This window comes from Squalius cephalus (assembly GCF_949319135.1).
Source record: "Squalius cephalus genome assembly, chromosome: 18".
NCBI lineage: Eukaryota > Metazoa > Chordata > Actinopteri > Cypriniformes > Leuciscidae > Squalius > Squalius cephalus.
This window is the reverse complement of record NC_137139.1, coordinates 13,806,995-13,828,900: the sequence shown is the minus strand read 5'-3', so window position 1 is coordinate 13,828,900 and position 21,906 is coordinate 13,806,995. Positions and strand designations below refer to the sequence as shown.

The window sequence follows — 21,906 nt, the reverse complement described above, 5'->3', positions numbered from 1 at the left end:
ATGTTCAGCGCCCAAGTCCCACCCCCGAAAGTTCCTGAACTTTGAAAAAGTACTACCTCGCGAGCAGGGACTTTCTGAGGGGGAATTTTTTACACGGAACTTCATTTGGATCCTGGTTCCTGCGGTCGAAACACTGACTACCACCCCAAAGTTCCTAGTTCCTGGGGGAACTTCCTGTGGTGGAAACGTGGCTTATATGTTATTAAATGTTGTCATTAACAGCCAGTCAGTATCTACACTGATTTAGACTCACAACTCTTACAAATAAAAAAAAATTTATGCCAGATTTATTACCTGCTTCTTTTGGAGTTAAAAAAAATACTTTCAGGATTTACTTAAGACATGCAGTGAAAAAATGCTGAAAATGCGCGTACAGGGTTATTTCTGCGGCTGACCTTATTACATATGCATTTGTAGGAGTTTCCCTTTCAGGCGCAAAATTTATATGTGTAGATTATTTAAATGAATCACGCAAGGTGATCTACTTAGGTTTGCGCTCGTCAATGTACTGGTATTTGCGCCATTATTTAACGCCCCCCAAAAAAGCATATCTTAAACCATTTTGTTTCTGTGTTGCTAGTAGATCACCCCACAACTGATTATCAGCGGCTTTGCTTGTTTGCGACCCTACGCTAACTTGCGCTGCTCTTGGTAGATGTGTTGATCATTATGGAAAAGATCCGGCTGTGTCTGTGTTCTTTAATTTGCAGGTCGTCAGTAGATCACGTGCTGAACTTTCCACTCCCATCAGCGCTATTAAGTAATTATGCTCTTGCACTAATTTGCCCTGTTTGATAAATCTGGCCCTTAATGTTTTTTAGTAAGTGTTTTAGTCATTGTGATTTTTAATTGTACATTATTGTAATTTAAAGCTGCAGTCCGTAGTTTTTCCTCTTTGTCGCCATCTCTGTTCGAAATCTGCAATTACAGTTATTCGTGGAATTATCAACTTTACGTGGGTTGTGCCTCGGCACGGCACAGCACGGATGAATCTAATGTTTTGAGGAGAATGTGCGGCTGTCGGTCACCGCGCCGGTGTGGATACTGGCATTCGCAATCACAGATTCTACTTTTGGGAAGTATGATCAACATGAGAATTTTCACTGGAAAATGTCATCCGAACAAGTAACATCCACTTTTGTTCTGACCAACTAAGGGGAAAAAGCATTGCAGTAAATCGCACTGATTAAATCTAACGACCGCTTATTACGTCAAACCGTGCAAATTAGGCCTATACTTTGTTCTCAAATTGTTAATGTTAACAACATCTCCATTGCGTGACTACATTTAATGCCCTTCTGATATTTATCCTTGTTTTCGCATGGGCCATTCCGAAGTCCGAATGCAGTCTTTCTCGTTTTTACAACGGGTGAATCTCCTGTTGTCACTGGTGATTGTCGTTTGAACCTTTCTGGATCCGCCATCAAATTGATAAGTTTAATTATATCAAGTGCTGTGAGAAAAGGCTATAAATCTCCACCAACAACATCCTCACACGCAATATAGCCGACAAGCCGAGACTCTTTCTTTTTGTGTACAGATGCGACGTAATGACGCAATATAGCGTACTAGCCGAGACTCCTTCTTTGTACAGATGTGACGTAATGACGCAATATAGCCTACTAGCCGAGACTACTCCTTTTTGTGTACGGATGTGACGTAATGACGCAATATAGCCTACTAGCCGAGACTCCTTCTTTATGTGTACGGATGTGACGTAATGACGCAATATAGCCTACTAGCCGAGACTCCTTCTTTATGTGTACGGATGTGACGTAATGACGCAATATAGCCTACTAGCCGAGACTCCTTCTTTATGTGTACGGATGTGACGTAATGACGCAATATAGCCTACTAGCCGAGACTCCTTCTTTATGTGTACGGATGTGACGTAATGACGCAATATAGCGAACTAGCCGAGACTCCTTCTTTATGTGTACGGATGTGACGTAATGATGCAATATAGAGAACTAGCCGAGACTCCTTCTTTATGTGTACGGATGTGACGTAATGACGCAATATAGCGAACTAGCCGAGACTCCTTCTTTATGTGTACGGATGTGACGTAATGATGCAATATAGCCTACTAGCTGAGACTCCTTCTTTATGTGTACGGATGTGACGTAATGATGCAATATAGCCTACTAGCCGAGACTCCTTCTTTATGTGTACGGATGTGACGTAATGATGCAATATAGCCTACTAGCCGAGACTCCTTCTTTATGTGTACGGATGTGACGTAATGACGCAATATAGCCTACTAGCCGAGACTCCTTCTTTATGTGTACGGATGTGACGTAATGATGCAATATAGCCTACTAGCCGAGACTCCTCCTTTATGTGTACGGATGTGACGTAATGACGCAATATAGCGAACTAGCCGAGACTCCTTCTTTATGTGTACGGATGTGACGTAATGATGCAATATAGCGAACTAGCCGAGACACCTTCTTTATGTGTACGGATGTGACGTAATGATGCAATATAGCGAACTAGCCGAGACTCCTTCTTTATGTGTACGGATGTGACGTAATGACGCAATATAGCCTACTAGCCGAGACTCCTTCTTTATGTGTACGGATGTGACGTAATGACGCAATATAGCCTACTAGCCGAGACTCCTTCTTTATGTGTACGGATGTGATGTAATGACGCAATATAGCCTACTAGCCGAGACTCCTCCTTTATGTGTACGGATGTGACGTAATGACGCAATATAGCCGACTAGCCGAGACTCCTCCTTTATGTGTACGGATGTGACGTAATGACGCAATATAGCCTACTAGCCGAGACTCCTCCTTTATGTGTACGGATGTGACGTAATGACGCAATATAGCCGACTAGCCGAGACTCCTCCTTTATGTGTACGGATGTGACGTAATGACGCAATATAGCCTACTAGCCGAGACTCCTCCTTTATGTGTACGGATGTGACGTAATGACGCAATATAGCCTACTAGCCGAGACTCCTCCTTTATGTGTACGGATGTGACGTAATGACGCAATATAGCGAACTAGCCGAGACTCCTCCTTTATGTGTACGGATGTGACGTAATGACGCAATATAGCCTACTAGCCGAGACTCCTCCTTTATGTGTACGGATGTGACGTAATGACGCAATATAGCCTACTAGCCGAGACTCCTTCTTTATGTGTACGGATGTGACGTAATGACGCAATATAGCCTACTAGCCGAGACTCCTCCTTTATGTGTACGGATGTGACGTAATGACGCAATATAGCCTACTAGCCGAGACTCCTCCTTTATGTGTACGGATGTGACGTAATGACGCAATATAGCCTACTAGCCGAGACTCCTCCTTTATGTGTACGGATGTGACGTAATGACGCAATATAGCGAACTAGCCGATACTCCTTCTTTATGTGTACGGATGTGACGTAATGACGCAATATAGCCTACTAGCCGAGACTCCTTCTTTATGTGTACGGATGTGACGTAATGACGCAATATAGCCTACTAGCCGAGACTCCTTCTTTATGTGTACGGATGTGACGTAATGACGCAACATAGCCTACTAGCCGAGACTCCTTCTTTATGTGTACGGATGTGACGTAATGACGCAATATAGCCTACTAGCCGAGACTCCTTCTTTATGTGTACGGATGTGACGTAATGACGCAATATAGCGAACTAGCCGAGACTCCTTCTTTATGTGTACGGATGTGACGTAATGATGCAATATAGAGAACTAGCCGAGACTCCTTCTTTATGTGTACGGATGTGACGTAATGACGCAATATAGCGAACTAGCCGAGACTCCTTCTTTATGTGTACGGATGTGACGTAATGATGCAATATAGCCTACTAGCTGAGACTCCTTCTTTATGTGTACGGATGTGACGTAATGATGCAATATAGCCTACTAGCCGAGACTCCTTCTTTATGTGTACGGATGTGACGTAATGACGCAATATAGCCTACTAGCCGAGACTCCTTCTTTATGTGTACGGATGTGACGTAATGACGCAATATAGCCGACTAGCCGAGACTCCTCCTTTATGTGTACGGATGTGACGTAATGACGCAATATAGCGAACTAGCCGAGACTCCTTCTTTATGTGTACGGATGTGACGTAATGATGCAATATAGCCTACTAGCCGAGACTCCTCCTTTATGTGTACGGATGTGACGTAATGACGCAATATAGCGAACTAGCCGAGACTCCTTCTTTATGTGTACGGATGTGACGTAATGATGCAATATAGCGAACTAGCCGAGACACCTTCTTTATGTGTACGGATGTGACGTAATGATGCAATATAGCGAACTAGCCGAGACTCCTTCTTTATGTGTACGGATGTGACGTAATGACGCAATATAGCCTACTAGCCGAGACTCCTTCTTTATGTGTACGGATGTGACGTAATGACGCAATATAGCCTACTAGCCGAGACTCCTTCTTTATGTGTACGGATGTGATGTAATGACGCAATATAGCCGACTAGCCGAGACTCCTTCTTTATGTGTACGGATGTGACGTAATGATGCAATATAGCCTACTAGCCGAGACTCCTCCTTTATGTGTACGGATGTGACGTAATGACGCAATATAGCCTACTAGCCGAGACTCCTTCTTTATGTGTACGGATGTGACGTAATGACGCAATATAGCCTACTAGCCGAGACTCCTTCTTTATGTGTACGGATGTGACGTAATGACGCAATATAGCCGACTAGCCGAGACTCCTTCTTTATGTGTACGGATGTGACGTAATGACGCAATATAGCCTGCTAGCCGAGACTCCTTCTTTTTGTGTACAGATGTGACGTAATGACGCAATATAGCCGACTAGCCGAGACTCCTTCTTTATGTGTACGGATGTGACGTAATGACGCAATATAGCGAACTAGCCGAGACTCCTTCTTTATGTGTACGGATGTGACGTAATGACGCAATATAGCCTACTAGCCGAGACTCCTTCTTTATGTGTACGGATGTGACGTAATGACGCAATATAGCCTGCTAGCCGAGACTCCTTCTTTTTGTGTACGGATGTGACGTAATGACGCAATATAGCCTACTAGCCGAGACTCCTTCTTTATGTGTACGGATGTGACGTAATGACGCAATATAGCGAACTAGCCGAGACTCCTTCTTTATGTGTACGGATGTGACGTAATGACGCAATATAGCCTACTAGCCGAGACTCCTTCTTTATGTGTACGGATGTGACGTAATGACGCAATATAGCCTACTAGCCGAGACTCCTTCTTTATGTGTACGGATGTGACGTAATGATGCAATATAGAGCCGAGACTCCTTCTTTATGTGTACGGATGTGACGTAATGACGCAATATAGCCTACTAGCCGAGACTCCTCCTTTATGTGTACGGATGTGACGTAATGACGCAATATAGCGAACTAGCCGAGACTCCTTCTTTATGTGTACGGATGTGACGTAATGACGCAATATAGCGAACTAGCCGAGACTCCTTCTTTATGTGTACGGATGTGACGTAATGACGCAATATAGCCTACTAGCCGAGACTACTCCTTTATTTGTACGGATGTGACGTAATGACGCAAAGACATGCTCGAATTTCCCGTGGAAATCCACCAGTACCACTGGAATTAAAAACATTATTACAAGCTTTTTGAATCGAGCTAAGGCAAGTAGATAGTTTTGAACACTGGCTGGTTATGTACTTGCTCAAAAATTTATTTTGGATAATTTTTAGCCCAAAAAAGTTCATGCAGAATAATGCAAAAACGGAATGCAGCTTTATTTATTTATGAGATTTTCATCAACTCATGAACACTCTCTGTGGGAAACCCTTCATTTGACTGAATCAAAGCAATAATTTCTGAGTTTGAGAAACTTTCTGACAATTTCTAACCTTTTTTAAGAAGTATCATTCGTTCAAGAATTGGACTATACTTGTAGTGTTTTATATTTGTTGTTGCATGCAACCACATATTTGTCTTTTCATTATTTCACCTAGTCATTCTCATGAAATTCAATTCCGATGGCAAACTCTCAACTCAGCTAAATATTTTTTTATGTGGTGCTGGACTTAAATAGCTCTGCAGAATAAGCTGCATATCTTATTTTATGCTATGATAAGGACTACTTTAGATGATATCTTGCTAACAAGACTTGCTGAGCCAACAAAACCCCCTCTTTCATTTCTTTTTTCAAAGGAAGAGGAAGTGACTGAGGAAGCAGCGCCACCGCTAAACTAAACCATCGTCTAATTTAGCTGTCGACTGATGATTTCAGTTTCTAATGAATGTACAAGCATGGTCGTTGAAGATTAGCGTCCGCTTACAAGCGGTGTTTGATAAGTGTGTGTGTGGAGCAGCAGCAGTCTGAGAGGTGGTGTCTGTGTCTTTACTTTGGCTCTGTGTTTTTGAGTGCTGTGTTGATTTTGGGACTCTGACCGTGGTTCGCCTTCCATGGCCTAGCCAATATTTACACTGATTGCTTACATTTGGTTAGTAAATTCCCACGATTTTGACAGGTGGCAAAGCAGGACCGGCGGATTGGACTCTTGCTTGAGTTCTCTCTCTCTTTCGTTGTCTCTCTTGGGTTATCTCTCCTTTTCTGCTCTATTTCTCCTCTCCTCCTGCTGTTAACCTCCATGGAGGGAGGTGCTAGGACCGAAAGGAAGTTACTGCACTCAGTCAAGGCTGATGTTGAGGCCAGTGACAGTGGAAAATAACTGTTTCATAGGTGATTGGCTCTGATGCCCAACAACCTTTCTGCCTTTCTCTTTATAGCAGCAGATTTTAAAGGCAGATGTTTGACTTCCGCTGAATGTGTTTGGGCCTAGAGCGGAAGGTTTTGTTTTATGAACTTCAGCTAATTACTCAAACTAATAACAAGGAACCAAGGTAAGATAATTAAAATTGTGGTAGTGTGTGAAGGTGATGTGTTTTTCTCTTTCAGTTTAGAGTCTGAATGAAAGGAATAGACTAAAGTGGAATAAGACTGGACAACTGGGCCTATAAATGTTGCTCTTCATTTTTATATGAAGAAAGGAGTAATAGCATCATAATTTGGCTGTTTTGGAAGTCAGAAAAGGCATTCTTCAGATTTTTGTGGCGTATGAACTTTTAGTTGTTTTTAGAACAATAACAAAAAAACTCATGAAATCGAATTGTCACAAACCTCTTCCAAACCGCATTCAGAAGTGGTGTGAAATCTTGATTACAATTTTTTTTTTTCTTTAAATGTTTATTCAATCAAAGCAGTCAGATCAAATTCTAGGTATTTGTCATTTGGATGCAAAAGTTTGGGGTCATTAAGATTTAAAAAAATATATATTAATACTTTTATTCCGTAAGGATGTAGATCTGCACAATTCTGGATAAATTGAGAATCCCGATTCTTTTTGTTTCAAATTGAGAAACAAAACAGATTGCTAATGAATGTATAAGCATGAGATTTCTGACAGAGATTTCTGACCTTTGCCACTGCTTTGTTGTTGTATTAAGGTCATTCCCATAATTGACCTCTGACCTTTCTAGTGTCGTGAGACACTGTGTGACATATTGACAACGTCTTTTTATCCATAGAGGAGTTTGTGAATCCGCACAGAATCTTCTGTAGGCTGTTTATTGAATGTTTCTTCTTTTATGAATCATTTATTTCCCTCATTCTGGTTTCAGAAAGACATAATCACTTTGTCTTTTCTTTCTTCTGATTTGGCTCATGGTCCTACCTGTCTGACTGTTTTCTGTTTTTGACCACACACTTTCTAGAAATGTGCTGTTGAGAATCCTGTTCAGCAAGTGTTTGCTCTGCCTGGGCTGAATTCCTCTGCTGCTGTAAATGGGGCACTGTGTCTAATTGCTCACACAAACACACTTACTGTAAAAAGGCCACTGACACCATCACACACACATTTTTGAGCAAGTGTGTGTGTGTTTGTGAGTCTATTTATTTATTTAGCCCTTGACACATTCACCTTTTGGCTCTTCTGTAAAGTTGCTTTGAAACATTATGTATTTTGAAAAGTATTATACAAATAAACATAAAAATATATGTTGCTGAGATGAAAATACAACATTCGCTTTTAGGTCAATGCACAAGATGACAGTCTTTAAAAAAATGTTTTAAAACGTGCCACATTCTTACAAATATATTTTTTGTATTCATGTTATTTTCAAACGGATTTAAAAAGTTTTTTTTTAATTCTTTTGGCATGAAAAAAAAAACAACAACTACGTACTGCATATGCATTTGTAGGAGTTTCCTGTCAGACCTAACTTTATGGAAAGTGAGAGTTTAAAGGAATCATGCAACGTGATTTATTAAGTTTTGCGCTAGTCAATTCAGTGGTATTTGCTCCATTATTTACCACCCAAAAAAGCATGTCTTAACCAATTTTGTGCCCCACAACTTTCCACTCCCTTTGGTGCTTTTATTAGATTGTGACAGTATCTTATGGACTTGATACTGATGTACATGACAAATGATAACTTCACACTCATTTGAAAGTGACCTATAGCATCCTTTGACATGAAATTCATTTCAATTTAAATGATCTCATGGATGCGTGTCACACTCTCACACCACATGGACTTGTTATGTTTTGTCAACACCTGCCTTCATCACTCATTTGATGTCACGGTGTAACGCGGAGTGAGAATCCATCTGCAGCTTTATTTTGGTCAGAGTCAAACAATTCCCGGGGCAAGACACAGCAGGGGCAATGGAGAAGGCAATACAGAATCGTAAACAGGGACAGGCTTAGGTCGAGGCAGGCAGCGAACACACACACAGTTCAAAAGGACAGGCAAGAGGTCTGGGCAGGCGGCTGACAATCACAATCCAATAGACGGGCAATGATCAAGGCGGGCAGCAGAGAATCAAAAAACAGGAAACAGTCCAAGATCAAACACAGAATAACAGTCCACAGTAGAAACGCTCAGAATTGGCAACCTTAGCAAATCAAGATTTCGCAATTGTGGTGTCTGTGTGGTGTTTCAGGTCAGTGTCCGGTATTGTCTATGTTAAGTGTATGTGTGTTGCTCTCCGTTTGCCATTCTGTTGAAACTATTGTAAATAAACCTCTGACCTTAATCATATCCGTCTCCCTCATCTGTCTGCCAGCAACCACCCGTGACAATGTGGCTGTTGTAGTTCATGGTCATAGTGGGCCCGTCATCACTGCTCGCAGTTAAATTATTTTCATTGTATACACAACAACTATCATTTTCAAAAAAAAGTTTTCAACTATCTTTTCAAAAGAACATTTAATCCTTGCTGTAATTTCCTGTTTTATATTTGTTTTGACATTAAACTAAAATGGTTTTCTGCATGTTGGATATACACCACACTGACTTTGTCTGCCAAAGGTTTTTCAATTCTAATGAATATCTTCCTCTTTTTTTCCCTCAATAATTCCAAAGACACTTTTTCTTCTTTACGATCTCATGATGGTTATACCACTTTGACATTATGCCTCAGAGAAAATATAATTTGTAGTGTTTGGATAAATATGTGACACACCAAAGTCAGCGGTTAAACTTCTGCAACAGGAATCCATTAATAACATGTTTTTGCAGTGTAGATTTACAATGTACATGTGCAGACCTGCATATGTGAAAGATTTCAGGGGGTTTCTGCAAAGATTCGTGAATAATGCAACATATAATGTCTCCTAAGTGTTTCATAGCTAAAAGTAAGCAAAGCATAGCTGTGTACTGTAACACACTCATGTGCTCAGGGCACACCTCAGCAGTGAACACTAACGGCAAAAACATCTTAAATATTTTAAAAGGGAAGACACACAATCACACTGACGCAAATGGACTTCAATAGGGCTTGCAGGTCATTTGAGGAGAAGAATGAAGGTGTGGGTCACAGAAAACATGAAGTGTTTGTGTGTTTTATTAAGGAGGGCTATAATATCTGGATTAAGTGATCTGTTAGCATTCTCATTCATCTCAATTTGCTGTTGATTTGTGAAATCTGCTCTCTTTGCTCATGGGCAATCAGTTCCAGGTACATTTTTTTGAGCCAGTTACTTGAGCAGTCATTGTGCAATCAAGTGCCTTTGCCTAGGCCTTATAGAATGTTTAGCAAAGGTTTTATTATTACACAGCAGTTCATGAAATGAAGGTGAAAGTGTTTTTGCAAGTGTTTAATGCAGTAATGCATTCAACAACATTGCTTATTTAACACACCATTTTCTTTTAAAAAACACACTTAGAATATTGTTATATTCTGACCACTTAGTATATTTCCTGACCCCTAGAGTGATGTATGCTATACAAAAGATTTCTTCACATTATGTTACTTTACCTACTGTATAACACTTTTTATTGAAAGTTGAAAGTAGTGATGCACCGATCATGATTTTTCATGACTGATTCTGATTTATTTATTTATTTTTACAAGCAAATTGGCAGGTTCCAATACCGGTTGCAGATTTTTTTTCTTTAAGCAAATTTTGTTTATTTGCTCAATAACAGACCAAACTGGCCTTAAAGGAACACTCCACCGTTTTTTGAAATAGGGCTTATTCACCTTCTTTCCTACATTTAGATTGGTGGGCAAATGCATTTTTGTCTCAGTGCATGCATTGTTTTAGTTTGACAGGGTCGGCGCTAGCTTAGCTTAGCATAATGAATGGAATCCTTTGTTGCCAGCTAGCATGTCCTGAGTAAAAGTGATATAAAAAAAACAAAAAAAAACACCTAATTATTTCTTGTGGCCTGCGTATTCACAACAAGTACAAATAGCGATGCAGATTAACACTAGGCGATTTCCTAGGCCGATATTGACTTATATATTAAGGACTATATTAGGGGGAAGTACAGGCGAAGCACTGCTACTTGGGCATGATATCTCTGTGCCCAAGTAGCAGTGCTTCGCCTGTGCTTCCCCCAATATAGTCCCAAGTCAATATCTGCATAGGAAATCGCCTAGTGTTAATCTGCATCGCTATATGTACTTGTTGTGAATACGCAGGCCACAAGAAGTAATTAGGTGTTTTTTTTTTTTAATATCACTTTTACTCAGGACATGCTAGCTGGCAACAAAGGATTCCATTCATTATGCTAAGCTAAGCTAGCGCCGACCCTGTCAAACTAAAACAATGCATGCACTGAGACAAAAATGCATTTGCCCACCTATCTAAATGTAGGAAAGAAGGTGAATAAGCCCTATTTCAAAAAACGGTGGAGTGTTTCTTTAATCAAAAAATAAATAAATATCTGTAGTCATTTGAATTTAGAGGCAACCACTGCATTTTCACCATGATCCACACAAAGATGCCAGCATTAGCAGTTTTTTATTTATTTAAATTTGATTGTAATAATTTCAGATTTAAAGCAAAAACAGAATGGTCTGACTTTAGATTTGTGAAATTATGCTACATAAGACATGCCTGCAAAAACAAAAACCAGCAGATGGACTGAATGAAAATGCAAATTCATTCTCTGACAGTAGGTGGCGCTTATAGGACGGTAGCAGTTTCTTTGGGTATCGCTGTACACAAAGCAGCGCTTTGCTTATAAACCTTACTTTATACAGGAAGTAAGAGGAAAAGAAAATGCCATTGAAACTTTTTTGAAGACAGTCAGTTCCCTTCAGAGATACATTCATATACACCCCCAATTCAATATTTATATTTTTCTTCCTATATTTCGAGCATCATGTGAGCTTGCTGTGCCTGGTACAGCAGTTGCTCTGCTGGCACGTCTCTGTTCTCTTCTCTGCGTCTGTCTTCGGCGTGTCCGGTCTCTGGCCTGTGTTAATGTCTTGTATACAGACTTCGTAATATTTCCACACAATTGACATTTTGGGAAATGATTGCAAGTCCAAAATAAAGATTGTGCGAAATAAAACTAACATCTGATTTATGGCCGGGTGACCCGTGCAGCTCAAGTAATGTGTTTGGTTACTTTTGTACTTTTTGTCTGTTCCCGCACATGCATGAGTGTACATGTCTAGGAGACTACGTTATGAAAGAGAGGATTTTAAAAAGTAGTAGTTTAAAAAAATGTTAGGCAAATGAATTAAACTGAAAGGTAAAATGCATTACAAGTAATGTGTAACTTTACCAAAAGTAATCCGATAATTCGTTACCCCCTACATTGACAATAACGATAAAGAACCGTACAAGACATTGCAGGAAAATGTAGCTTAATAATTCAAGACAATATGGATTTACATAAAGAAACATGCCAGTATAACATATCTTATAATAGAACCACAAAAATGCAACCCTTCAGGCAAGTGACGTTCCAAACCAGGAAAAACTCATGATTACCCTATTTATACATGGAGCGGTACAGCTTACTACCAGCTCTTGGGGTCGTCCAGGCAGAACAGACCAGGCTTGACCCAGGATTTCAACTTCCGAAACTTCCAAGTTTTAGGAAATAGGGCTTTTATTAGTCTTTGTTTGGTATACACAAAGTGCAGAGGTGAGGGCAGATGCCCTCTTTTCTCTTTCCTCCTCCAGCCTTGTTCTGGAATTGAAGTGCACAGCAGGTAGCTGGAACTCAGCATTCAAGAGTTCTTCACCCGTTACACTCTATTTGCTCAACAGCAGGAGTGTGTGGGGGTGTGTGCGTGTCTGTACTGGGACGTGTGTGTACAGACCATATTTCCTGGAAGCTTGTGTGTTTGTTTCAATAGACTAGTCATATCGTGATGATGACAAGGTGCTGTCCCTAGTTTGTGAAGAGGAAATTAATTGATGTATTGAGAAGTACAGTTTTGACTCCGTTAAGTTTTTATGTAAAAAATAATGATTGTTTTATATTATTATAATAATAATAAATGTTTCATTCATTAACTGTCATTTTTGTCATTGTCATTTTTACCTTGATGTAAAAAGATAGCTAACATATACTGTATTTCAGTAGAGCTTTTTAGCAAATATTTAGTAAATATTTAGTCTCCACCACTGCAGTTCATACAACATAAATAAACGAACGAACATTTGTAAGATGTAAAGCATATAAGCATATGCATCACGGCACTGCGTATGCGCGCGAGGTATTTTTGTACCCTTTAACTGGTTCTTATTTGATTAATTCATGTCTACACCACACCTTCCAACAAAATCTACATTTAATTCGAATAATGCTCAATTAAATCTATTGAGGTGTTTGCATGGGTTTTCAGTCTGATTGAGCCATCAGTTCGATTACTAATGCATACAGTACTTGACAGTACTGTATGCATTAGTAATCGAACTGATGGCTCAATCAGACTGAAAACCTGATTTGACATGTATTTGACATGTATTTGACATTGTATTTGACATTTGACTCAGTATTTGACATGGTAAATTCTTGGTAACAAGTAATTGCATTGCATTTTGTTAGATGGGGTATCAGTGGTTGTTTGAAGATTCTTGATGTTTAATATTTCTTAATGTTACATTTTAAGATCTTTAGATTACCGTATTCATTTGAGTTGTTTAAAACACCACATAGATGGTTTTCTAAAGAACTGGAGAATAATAAGTTCTTTGTTGAAACTAAAAAAGTTCTCCAATGACATCATACTGGTAAAGACCTTTTGGTCCTAATTGGAACATTTATTTGTAAGTGTGCGTTTGAATTCTGTGTCTTTCTCTGTTTCTTTAGTGCTCTCTTTGAACAGAAGCATGGTTGTCATTAGCAGGTCAACATAAATGTTTTCAGAATGGAACATCAGTCAGGGCTTGGCTTAATACACACACACACACACACACACACACACACACACACACACACACACACACACACACACACACACACACACACACACACACACACACACACACACACACACACAGGAGCTCATACAGAAGGTCTGTTCCTTGTTTGTTGAAATATTCCATGCTTACCACAGGTACGCAGGCATATGAAGTTCTCCAGTGCTTCGCTCTCTCTCTCACACACACACACACACACACACACACACACACACACACACACACACACACACACACTCCGGCCATGTGGAAAGCTCAGTTGGGCTCAGGGCTATTGGGTGCTTCCTCTTCATTTGCATCTCTTATAGTTTCCACTGGATTGTCCTTTGCTGAGTCAGCAGCTTTTTCGTTATGCATGCATACTTGCATGTAGCAAGTGCTTGTGTATTTCGGTACGTAGCTCAGTCTGGCAGTGAGAGAACACTTTTGCCTTAAGAGAAGAGCAGGAAACACACATGGGGGACATAGAGGTTACTGTAAGTCCCAAATTAGTACGCAGGTTATTAGGGCAAAATAAACCCAGAGAGACCAGATCAATTTTCTGTCATACTGAAGAAGTTTAAGTAAGAAATAATTATTTCATAATTTTGTTTTGTTTTGTTACAAATACAGTTTACTTACTCGTCTCATGAAGCACTGTGTAAAAGTGCACATTTACTGCTGCTCTGCGAATTATCACAGACAAAATTCATTAATTTCAGTTGGAATCCATCTGGAATTTCATGTATGGGCGAAAGATTTTCCCATGCTGATTCTGCAAGGGGTTCAGTTTGGTCATGCGGATTCACTTTGTTGAGCAACAGAAAGCTGCTCGGTTTGAAAGTGATTCGCTACATTATTGACAGTAGACAGTGGACCTTTTTGCGAGCGCAATTTTGCTGAAATGTGACTGCAACTTAATGAAATTTGAAAAATGACAATATACAATATAAAGTTGAATATAGCATAGAACAGCATTATATTTGAAGTTTATTGTAAAATATTACAATATATGCAAATATATAAGTATTTGAACGTCTAGGGAGTCTCAATTGCATCATCTGCAATGCTTCATGGGAGTTTCAATCAGAATTACAATGTAAATGCGAATTCTGATTGGCAGAACTTTTTTCAGCATTGTTTTGGAAAAAATAAACTTGAAATTGTATCACTGCTTTATCAATTAGTCAGTGTCATCAGTGTCATTAGACAGAAATATTTGCATAATGCCGCAGTCGTCCAATCACAATCAAGTATTATGGAAAGCAAATATAGTGATAACATAGTCAAATGCTTCAACAAAAGCCATTCTTTATCATGTCAAAACATCTTTGAATATTTAATCTTGAGAGATTCAAGCTTTCTCTCTCTCTTTTTCTTTTTTCATCCCGTCATGGCTTGAAGCCACCTTGTCAAGTCCGTCTGAGCTCTCTCTCATTTCACACATCACTGCGTTCACTCGTTTCCCTGCTTATCTACCCACTTCTTTATAGGCCCTCTATTCTGGCCTTTTCTTTTAACATGCCTACAATTTAGTTCCACCAGTAAAACTATCTCACAAGAAGATAAGCCTGACCTAATACAGCTTTCAGAAGAGCTGAGGCAATTTAAGTCATTTTGTTTAATTCTGCTTGATCAGTTAGGTCACCACTTCATTTGCTTTCTCCAATTTTCTCCAAATTTGTGTGAAAGGCTAATTGTGTTGGTCGTGAGTCTGAATGACAGAGAGAAAGTTAATTTAACAATGGGAGAGCTCTACAAAATTGGGCCAGAAAAGAAGCTCATGTTCGTGTGTGTGGGTTTACTTAGTTATCCTTTTTGTTTGTTTAAAAAAATATACACTGATTTAACTGCCAATAAGAAAGGTGGTTTACACGTCCAAATGGCTAGTTACATAATCACTTTCTGTCTTTTTTTCCTCAATGTTTTCTGTCACTTAAACCTTTCTGCATTTTTAAAATTTAGACTTATCTGATGCAGTTAATCACTTATATGAACATGGCGTCCATGTTAAATGTTATTTAGGAGAAAGGTTTTATGTTTTGTACATTGTCAATTACCACAGAAAATAATTTAACCGAAAAAACAGGCAAAATCAAATACGCACTGAAGTGTTGGTTCACCCAAAAATTGTAATTATGTCATTAATTACTCACCCTCATGTCATTGCAAACCTGTAAGACTTTCATTCATCTTCGGAACACAACTGTCCCTCCATTGACAGTCCACGCAACTGAAACTTTTTTTTTTTTAGTTTATAAAGAGATTGTAAAACTCAACCAAATGAAGTGAGCAGTTTAGTCACATTTTTTCTGAAGAGACAAGATCGCTTTATATGATGAGCAGATTTAATTTAGGCTTTTAATCACATATAAACATTCATCAACTCGCACATCAGTTGTGGTAAAGAGAGGGTCAAGCATGTTCTTCCGTAAGAAACAATGAGGTTCATCCTTGTGTTACGCAGCACGTTTGAGCTTCAACAAGAACCAGTGAGGTTTGTTCTCGCGCATCAAGCATGTTCAGTAGAGATTCTGTTTATATTCACTGATCAATGTTAATATGTGAACAAAAGCCTAAATTCAATCTGTTCTTCATGAAATCGAGTCTCTTCAGAACCGCTCAATCCATATAGATTAGTTTTACGATCTCTGACTTTTTGAACTGTCAAAGTGATGGTAGCGAGGACTGTCAATGAAGGAACAAATATCTCTTAAAGGTGCCCTAGAATGTGAAATTGAATTTATCTTGGCATAGTTAAATAACAAGAGTTCAGTACATGGACATGACATACAGTGAGTCTCAAACACCATAGTTTTCTCTTTCTTATTTAAATCTCGTTTTTGAAAAACACCCCTGAAAAACAGGCGAATCTCCACATAACACCAACTGTGACGCAACAGTTGGGATCATTAATATGTACGCCTCCAAAAATTTGCATATGCCAGCCCATGTTCAATGCCAGGCGAAACTGCACAGCCGAATCATCAGAAGTTCTGCAGGTGAAGAAACAAGCAGGAGGAGGATCATAGGGAAAATGGCAGATCTATCTATAATCTATCTATAATCGGATACCGCTACAGTTTAATTCGAAGTTGTTAGTTGCTCTGTCCATTTCACCACGGACTGTTTTTCTAACCTGGAACAATATCAAGCACCCAGGCTTCTCTCGGCGTCTCAAACGGACGAAGGGGGCAATTTCAACTAACGTTATATTCCCGCAAGCGGTAAGTAGTGATTTTATTAACGATAATTTACACTGTGTTATCTAGATCCAGCGCGATATTGTTTTTTCCTCGAGAGACATCGTGGCTTGCAAACGAGCGAACGATGGCAGTTGCTCAGTGTTTGGATGTACAAATGAACACAAAAATATTTTTTTAGCTCCTTCATCCGAGCCTCTGAAGAACCAGTGGGTTATGTGAATTTCTGATGTGTAATTGTTCAAGTTCAGACAGATAATCTTTCTCTCAAAGTCGTTCAACACTGTTTATGCATCAGTAAATCGCGTTGCAGTGATAAGATCTTCATTCACGCTATCAACAGGCTGTCATCTGCTCAATGCTCATCACTGCAACCTTTTATGTGATGGGAATAGATCTAAATACTTAAAAAACTTCTCATGATTCGTTAATCCCGATAGCTGTAATAGTAAAAACGTATAAAAGCTGTAATAGTAAAAGTTTTCCAGATAGCTCTACATGTAATGCCAGATATTTCATATGCAAGCATGTCAGCCAATCACAGCAGAGGGCAACAACACTGAAGTCTCACAGCAGACACGCCCCTTCAAACAGAGTGTTCAAACCAGGGAATGAAATCAGGCTAGGAAATATGCCTTTTATTTCTAAATTATAACAAATTTTGATCTAAAAAAACATACTAACATTATAAGGGCACCCCAGGAAACATTATAAAATAATAAAATAATCCATTCTACGGCACCTTTAAATAAAAGCCTCTATTAATACTTGCAAGGATGCATTACATTCATCAAAAGTGACAGCTGAGTAATTAATAATGTTACAAAATATTTCTATTTCAAAGAAATGCTGTACTTTTAAACTTTCTATTAATCAAAGAATCCTGACAAAAGTAAGCCAGTTTCCACAGAAATATGAAGCAGCACAACTGTTTTCAACATTGATAGTAATAAGAAATGTTTCTTGAGCATCAAATGATCAACATGATTTCTGAACTGAAGGATCACTGAAGACTAGAGTAATGATGCCAGGAATAAACTACATTTTAAAATTGAGTTATTTTAAATTTTAATAATAAACATAAAAAAACTCTTACCAAGTCCAAACTTTCGAATTGTAATGTAAGTATTTTGTGATTTGGAGAATTAATTTGAATTAATCTGCTGATATTCCCCAAAAACTAAGTTTCATGGTGAGGTTTTATCTATAAATTGTATATTTTTGTACAAGTCAGATTGTAAGAATCCATACAAAATCACCAGCTTAGGAATTCTTATGAGATTGGGTTGTTAAAATCAGATTTCTCTGATTTTGATTGCAGATTTGAGCAAATATCTTGATACAATTGGGATCTCTTCTGGAACTCAAGAGCAGACACTCAAAATGGTTTAATTTTTTTACTAATCACTATAAAAATGAGTGTACCTCCATTTACGCTCCATTTATTCTCATTGCTATCTAGTATAAGATTAGATATTAAAAACTAGGAGATGTTAAATCTGATCTGATTTCTTTCACAACGGGCAGGTCTGCCTTATTTTTCTCTTGTTAACATTGCACTGCATTGACCATTTCATAGAAGGACCATTATTTCAAGATTATGCTACTGGACTTAAGCATTTTTAATCAAAGAGAGAGAGAGAGAGAGAGAGAGTGTGAGAGAGAGTGAGATAGAGATAGAGAGAGAGAGAGAGATAGAGAGAGAGAGAGAGATAGAGAGAGAGATAGAGAGAGATAGAGAGAGAGATAGAGATAGAGATAGAGAGAGAGAGAGAGAGAGAGAGAGAGAGAGAGAGATAGAGAGAGAGAGAGAGATAGAGAGAGAGAGAGTGTGAGTGAGAGAGAGCACCAGAGTTGACTTGCATCCACCACGCTTGACTCATGGACTGCAAAATGAATTCAGTAATTCCCAGTGAAGGCCGTATTTGACAGTATGTAGACCTGAGCTTAGACTTGTGCTGTCTTGCCAAAGCCAGGTGAACCAAAGGACATAATAAATGTGTAAAGATAAAAACTTTGCAATGATTGCACTCACCCTTCCTCTGCTCTGAAATGGCCTTTATATGAAGAAAGAGAATTGAAAATGAATGTGATGTAGAGGGCGGAAGAGAGAGAGGGAGGGAGGGAGATATTTTATCCTCTGCTGGGACTAGTAAATATAAACTGATGCAGCTGTCAAATATTAGCGATATCTGATATGTTGCAGCTTTAAGTGACTGCCATAATCACCTTTAAAAGAACGCCTCACACAGAGGCTTGTGTGTACTCTTGTTTAGCGACGTAGGATTGTTGACGTGTGAGAACGACAGAAAAAGCAGAGCCTGGGGACAAATCTAAATCGAGTGATGGTGTGTCTGTCAAGTTGCTAGTCTACTTGTTAATGATTGTCGTCGGGATGTGAGCTTCCTCATTGCACCTTCCCGAGAGATGCTATCGTGTACGCGAATGCGCCGTGAACCGATTTTCCAACCAATTCTCTACAGTCAAATCAATTTCACGCTCTCAGACAAGTTCTGCTAGCATTAAGTGAGTTTAATGGTGCTCTTGTTGTGTTTATTACCAGCGTACAATGAAAAGGCAGTAGGTTTAATTCTCGCACGCTAAAGACTGTGGAAAACAGATAAAACGCAAGAGCGTGAGATGAAAGTGAGCTCGTAATAAAAGAAACAAAATGAATGCGCGAGGGTAAAAAGGGAGGCTTAATGACTGTGTTTGACTGACAGGGATTAGTGCTGTAAGAACACGCGGTGTGATTTGGGTAATTACAGTGCTTTCCCGCTGTGACTGACTGTTACCTTGACACCGCGGCAGTGCTCTAAAGGACTCCTTCAGGGGCTGCGAGGTTGACTTGACACTCCAATAAAAATGGCTCAGAGGAACACCGATCCAGTATCACCCCTCGCCTTGTTAACATCATCAAATAGAACAAGTGCTTGAGGAAAAGTTAGAAAAAGTGCAATGATCTTCCTCTCCCTGCACAAACGTGACTCAAAACTCATGCCACGGGGCGCATTTTGGGGCAAGAACAGAATTCTTGAAATGAAAACATTTCATGTCTTTAAAATGAACATTTTGAAACCAGCTGTATTTACTAGATTTTCCCATTTTCCGCGGAGCTTGTCCACACAAACCGTGCTGCCGAGATGCCTTGGTGTTCTGAGTGGTTTTAGTGTGTTTCTATGGATTTGCAAGGGAATTCTGGGGGATTGCTAAGGTTTTAGTTGATAGACCTATAACGGGAAATTTCAGCCAAAAATAAAAGTTCTGCCTTCAGTTATGCTCCCGCATGTCTTTCTTAACCCATAAGACTTACAGTGCGTCCAACTTTAAAACGCAAATAAAGATGTTTTTAATGAGATTTCTGTCCCTTCACTGAGAGTCCATTCCACCAATTAAGTCATCGTAAAAGACATGATTGTGTTATATGTTGAACAGATTTAATTTAGCCTTTTATTGAGGTATAAAAAATACTGTATGTGAGTTGATCAATGCGCATACATAGATCACTTCAAATATGGAAATATTTCTTCAGAAAATTTGGACTAAACCTCTCAATTCATATGGATTTACAGTCTCATTATGAACTTTTTGAACAGTAAAATGGTAGTCTATGGAGGAAAAGAAATTTCTTAATTTCATCAAAAAGATCTTCATTTGAGTTCTGAAGATGAACGAAAGTCTTACAGGTTTGGAACAAGATGAGGATGAGTAAATGATGACAGAATTTTTATTTTTGGGTGAACTATTCCTTTAAAGTGAAGTGATTTGAATAAATTGGGAGAAATGTTTTAAATCACTCTCTTTGGGGAGAGAAATATAACAAATAAGGTGAAAATCACTAGTTCAGTCACTCATCAGAAACAGCACACTGATTTGAAGTATGATCCATGTCTGTAGAATTAACTCTGTGATTTGAGTTACACACCAAAGTTTAATATTTTGTTCAAATCTCTAACCCTAATTAGCAGTAATAATAGTGACGGTACCTTAGCAAACACTGCTAATTACTGTTCCTGGGGCTCCGAGATTTGAAACGTGCAAATGTTTGCTTTTCTGAACAATGCTTGCTAAGTTTATCCTCCATAAATGAGTAAAAAATTAGTCATGTATGTCAAAAAGATTGCATCAGTCTGTTAACCCTTTAGAACCTTAAGCTAAAATAGGTGTTTTTCACATATTTGACTGTAAAATTCTTAAACAATGTGCTATCTTCATGTGCAAGGTTTCATCTTTTTCAGAAATAAATTAGCTTTCAACAAATTACAGTTATTGACCATTACTGTGTGTGGTGAGTTTGTAAATAGAATTTAAATAGACCAAATTTTAAAAAACAAGAGTAAATTGACTGATTTTTATTAAGAAAAAACAGAAAAATCATGAACGAAAGAAACTGACACTTTAAAGTTGAAAAATGAAATATAATACGTATATACAAGTCTTTTTTGTGACATTGGGTTGCACAGTTTTCATTTAGGACACCTTTTTTCATACACGCACGTACATAAATGCATCCATACATAGGCACGCACACATACACATGCACACACCACATGCACACACCACATGCTAAAATACGTGAAAGAGTAACGGCCAATCGCCTACCAAGTTTGAAATTACCGTAATAAGCGCATGTTGTTTACTGTCAGGCGCAATTTGAATGATTTTGATAGTGCAAATGGTTGAAGAGTTACGGTAAAATGAATACAGCTTGTTGGTATGTGTCGGCGACGACACAGCCGCTTTTAAAGGGTTAAATGAGATCTGCAGTACTTGGCTTCATGAAGGTGTCAGGCCTTTGATAAGGTCCAGCAAGACCTTTACCGCCCTTGTGCTTGTTTGTAGATCAGCCTTATAGATCAGGAGAAAATTGTGCAAGCCTCTATATTGTGTTTGCATTGAACGCCCTCACCACACACACCTTCTAGCGCCTCTGTTTTAGTTTTTCTATTGCTCTGTGTCAATCAGTTAGCCATGGTTTTCCCCTTACATGTGACTGATTGCCTGGCTCATGTGCGAGTGTGTGGTCGGGCACTTG

General features: G+C 38.9%; 2 protein-coding genes across 7 annotated transcripts in view; both read left to right on the top strand.

The window, feature by feature from the left end:
• The window catches only part of sulf2b (sulfatase 2b), a 159,658-nt gene that overhangs the window by 5,775 nt on the left and 131,977 nt on the right, over positions 1 to 21,906 (top strand). For 2 of the 6 annotated variants that reach the window (XM_079849783.1, XM_079849779.1), the window contains exon 1: positions 6,609 to 6,859. The exons of the other annotated variants lie outside the window; for them this stretch is intronic. The gene's annotated coding sequence lies outside the window, so the exon portion shown is untranslated. Of the gene's footprint in view, positions 1 to 6,608; positions 6,860 to 21,906 lie in introns of those variants that run through there. 6 annotated transcript variants of the gene reach the window in all.
• haus8 (HAUS augmin like complex subunit 8) overlaps positions 1 to 21,906 on the top strand; it is a 194,425-nt gene that overhangs the window by 118,182 nt on the left and 54,337 nt on the right. The gene's annotated exons all lie outside the window — the stretch shown is intronic.